At 36.6% G+C, this 5059-nt stretch overlaps 1 non-coding gene across 1 annotated transcript; it reads right to left on the reverse strand.

Moving 5' to 3' along the window:
• Window positions 1–1617: 1617 nt before the first annotated feature.
• On the reverse strand, window positions 1618–1723 carry LOC122098664. Its single transcript, XR_006145768.1, has one exon. It is a non-coding gene; the product is annotated as a U6 spliceosomal RNA (small nuclear RNA).
• Between the last annotated feature and the right edge of the window lie 3336 nt (window positions 1724–5059).

Raw genomic sequence — 5059 nt, forward strand, 5'->3', positions numbered from 1 at the left:
CCTGTGTCTAAACCTCAGATATTACTATTAGAACACTTCATCCTCAACTCATTTGATCTGACATTTGTAAATTTTCTCTTTTCCTTCATGTGGAAATACTGCAGTTAATGTCAACTCAACTGTGGGACTGGATCAATTGTATGGTAATCGCTAGCACCTAAATCAAAAACATTTACATCAAAACAAATGAAACCCTCATTTCGAATAATTGCTTTCTCTTTTTATTACAAATATGTGCTTGATTACTTCTTAATGTGATATTGGACCTCCTAACAGAGTGATGACTTTTTCTTTCTCTTGAGCAATTGTCCTTCTTCCACATAGGTCAAATATTTAAGATTTCAAAAATTTCCATTGATAATTCATTAAGCTGACCTCTAAGAAAATGTGCATTTCTGGAATTGGTCTTCTCTGTTGTTCTTACATACACAGGCTTTCTATTATTTATTTGTTTTATAAGGAATTCTATTTTCCAATCTTTGTGTGACCAATTTTAGTCCCTCTGATCAGTCTTTCCTACTTTCTCTCAGGAGTCTTTAATTTCAGCCTGCCTCATAAAAAATGTATTAGTTATCAGCTAAATGAGTCCCAGCTTCAGTTTTTTGCCTGACTTCATGTAGGCTGTGATAGGAGCCTTGACCGGCCTTGCTTACTGGAGTTTTTTACTTGTTTGTTTTGTTTTTAGAGGTCTAGGATTACTAGTCAATGTATTAGCTTCTCTGGGCCTCAGTGATCACCTGGACTAGCATCAATGGGTTTTTGCCCTAATGATACAAAAACAGCTGACTAAATTCCTGTTTTAATTGTCTCAAAATGAGGCAATCTGGCATCCTTGCAAAGCCATTAATCATATTCTGCTACCACTTACAGAAATGGTCTATCAATGCTTATCAATGGCTTTTCAAGGTTGACTGTAAAAAATGTTTATTTCTGTGTGGGAGGACCATATAAAAAACAAAAAAATCACATCGTACATTATAAATACTTTAGAAACAACAGCAAGAAAAAAAAACCCACTTGTGTCCCTATCTTGGAGTTCATTTAGCTTAACATCACCTTATCTATTCATATGCACATAGCTTTTGACCTTTTCTGCTTATCCACAACATATATTAATTATTGCCAATAAGGGATACCACGTGACTGATGTTTCTTTGGACTTGGATTATTTTAGTTAATATAATTTTTCCAAGTCTTTCCATTCCGTAACAAATTAGGCGATGTCATTCTTTCTGATGGATGATAGAATTCCCATACACACACACACACACACACACACACACACACACACACACACACACACACACACACAGACAAACTCACAATGTTTTCTTGATCCAGTCATCTACTGAGGGACATTGGGGTTGGTTCCATATCTTAGCTATGGGAAATACTGCTGCAATAAACACAATAGTATTGATAATTTTAATATGGTCTTTTTGCTGACTATTTAGGTGAATGCCCAAAAGTGGGATTGCTGGGTCATATGGGAGCTCTATGTGGAATCTTTTAAGGAACCTCCATACTGCTTTCCAAGTGGTTGAACAAGTTTACACTCCCACCAAGAATGAAGTAGGGTTCCCTTCTGGCCACATCCCCTCCAGCATCTGTTATTGTAAAAATGTGGAGCGCTTCCCAATTTCTGTGTCATACTTGCACAGGGACCATGCTAATCTTCTCTGTATTGTTCCAATTTTAATGTATGTGCTGTTGAATTGAGCACAGAACATTTTTTATATATAAAGTGGAATTGATTTTCTTAAACTAGACAATTCAACAAAAAATAAGTTCAAAAGAATTGTTGTGAAATTTTAGAACCATGTATTTCTTACATAAGCACACATTTAAGCCTAAAGTCAAGATTGATATGTCAAAAACAAAATAATTCCTCATATTTGTTGTTCAACAGATGTGTAGGAGGAGGAATTCAATTATTCTATACAAGGCATCTATCATAATGAACACTGCAGAAAGTGTTAAATTTTTTTTTAAAGTTTTAATGTTTTAAATATGTTTAATTTTGGGAACTTGCTTATATGCCAAAATTAAGATTGTTTGGTAGGTCATATAACTTTTCTATAAAGTATTTAAGATTTATGGTGGCATACATATACTACTAAGTATGTACATTTCAGAGTTTATAGAAACCTTACTAATGAGAAGCTGCAAAGTCTTTGTATGAAGAAACAGCGAAGAGTTAAGGCTTTGTTTTTTTTAATTAATTAATTTAATTTATTTTATTTGTGAACATAATGTACAGAAGGGTTACAATTACATGGGCAGGATAATGCGTACATTTCTTACCAAGCATTGCAGCATCCTCCTTTGTTTACCCTTCACGTCCCTTCCCAGCCTACCCCTCCCTCCCCAGTCCCAATCCTTCTCCCTCTCCCCCACCGCCCCCCCCCGCAACGACGTTGTAAAGATCGTTTTCGACATGACAACTTGTACTTCTCATTGTTGCAACAGGTCCACCTGTATACTAAAACGACTTGTTTTTCCCCATCTCCTCCACAAGTTATACTGACATCAAATAAAGTGAAAGCAGGGATTATACTGGGGGGGAGGGACATACAAAGCAACAAAGAAATAATCTTATAAATGCGTTAGAAACACATGCATGAAAGAAAAAAACATTAAAATACATATCTAAGGGTTCATTTTCCTAACATCACATTATCTGACCTTTCCTGCTTGACTCATACATATACTAGATATTGCAAATAAGGGAAACCATGGGGCCTATGTTTCTTTGGGCCTGGCTTACTTCGCTTGATATAATTTTTTCCAAGTCTTTCCATTTCCTAACAAATGGGGCAATGTCATACTTTCTGCTGGAGGCATAGAATTCCATTGTGTATATATACCACATTTTCTTGATCCATTCATTTACTGAGGGGCATCTGGGTTGGTTCCATATCTTAGCTATGGTAAATAATGCTGCAACAAACAAGGATTTGCTGGTAGCTTTAGTGAGATCTTGTTTGTAAATATTTGGGTAAAGAACACTGCTGGAGGAATATCAATACCAAATTTCAAACTCTACTATAAAGCCATGGTAATCAAAACAGCTTGGTATTGGCATAAGAACAGACCTGAGGCCCAATGGAATAGAATTGAAAACCCAGAAATGAACCTGCAGACCTATAGCCATCTAATCTTCGATAAGGGAGCTAAAACAATAGAATGGAAGAAAGACAGCCTCTTCAGTAAATGGTGCTGGCAAAATTGGTTAACTACTTGTAGAAAACTAATGCTAGATCCTTATATATCACCCTGCACCAGAATCAATTCCAAATGGATCAGACCTCGAAGTCAAAGCAGACAACCTGAAAACATTACAGGATGGAATAGCAGAAACCCTAGGTCTCCTTGGCTCAGGCCGAAATTTTCTGAATAGAGACCCGGAAACACAACAAATCAAAGAAAGGTTGGACAAATGGGATTGCATAAAATTGCAGAGCTTCTGCATGGCAAAGGACATAGCTAGCAAGATCAATAGAAAGCCCACGGATTGGGAGAAGATCTTTACTAGCCATGCAATGGACAAGGGTGTCATGTCTAAAATATACTTGGAACTCAAAAAATTAAATCCTCAAACAAACAACTGCCCAATAAACAAGTGGGTGAAAGACTTAAAGAGAAACTTCTCTGTAGAAGAAAGAAGGATGGCCAATAGACACATGAAGAAATGCTCAACATCCCTAGCCATAAAAGAAATGCAAATCAAAACAACATTGAGATACCACCTCACTCCAGTTAGAATGGCTATAATCAAGAACTCTAACCACAACAGATGCTGGAGGGGATGTGGACAGAAGGGAACCTTACTTCATTGTTGGTGCAAATGTAAACTTGTTCAACCACTTTGGAAAGCAATATGGAGGTTCCTCAAAAGACTTCACATAGAACTCCCCTATGACCCAGCAATCCCACTTTGGGGCATTTACCCAAATGTTTACAAACAAGACTTCGTTAACTACACTGTTTCTGTTAAAATTTTAGGGCTTCCTTACTTTATATGTTAGTCAGGAACAAAAATGATTATATAAACCATATACAGATGATGAGATGAGACATAAATAGTAATCTTAGAGGGTAAATTTAAAGACTACTCATAGCCTATAAAACTCTTGTTGAACATCATAATCTTAGCCAGTTTTAATTGTACTGGAATATGAGAAAATAGTAAAATCTAATATGTAGTACACTTCAAATATTGGAAACAGTGGTATTTGGTTTTTATTTTATTAATCATTAATACTTAATTATTGGTTTTCTTTATTTGTAGCATTGTTTTCCTTGTTGTAATATAATATAACTTTTTGTAAGTCATCATTACAAAATACATTGAAAATGTTACTGGGATGGCTATACCATTTTTTATTTTTATTTTTTATTTTTATTTTTATTTTTTGTTGGTCGTGGAGCTTGAACTCTGGGCCTGGGCGCTGTCCCTCAGCTCTTCAGCTCAAGGCGAGCGCTCTACCACTTGAGCTACAGCGCCACTTCCGGTTTTCTGGTGGTTTATTGGAGATAGGAGTCTCACGGTCTTTCCTGCCCAGGCTGGCTTTGAACCACGATCCTCAGATCTCAGCCTCCTGAGTAGCTAGGATTACAGGCGTGAGCCACCAGTGCCCGGCCATACCATTTTTTATAGTTGCATGTGAATTTACAAAGAGCAAAATTAAGAACAAAATATTGATTAAAATTTTCTCAAGTAGAGTTTGAATCCGGAGTGTTGATAAATGTCCACACATAAATCTTAGCCCTAGGCTGAAGCAGTGGTTTTACAAAGTTGAGGCCACAAAATTGAGAGACGGTTTTTGTGTTTAGTTTTTTGTTTTTGTTTCTGTTGGTTGTGGGGCTTGAACTCTGGGTCCTGTGTACTGCTCCTCAGCTCTCCATCTCAAGGTTATTGCTACCACTTGAGACACAGCACCACTTCCATCTTCTTCTGCTTATGTGGTGCTGATGAATGTGGTGTTGATGGGTTATCATACATCAAATACCTTCAAATGTACATGTAGAGTCTAAAGATAGCAGTATGAATATTCTC

The sequence above is a fragment of the Dipodomys spectabilis genome, unplaced genomic scaffold (genome assembly GCF_019054845.1).
Source record: "Dipodomys spectabilis isolate Male_0828 unplaced genomic scaffold, ASM1905484v1 ptg000483l, whole genome shotgun sequence".
Lineage (NCBI taxonomy): Eukaryota > Metazoa > Chordata > Mammalia > Rodentia > Heteromyidae > Dipodomys > Dipodomys spectabilis.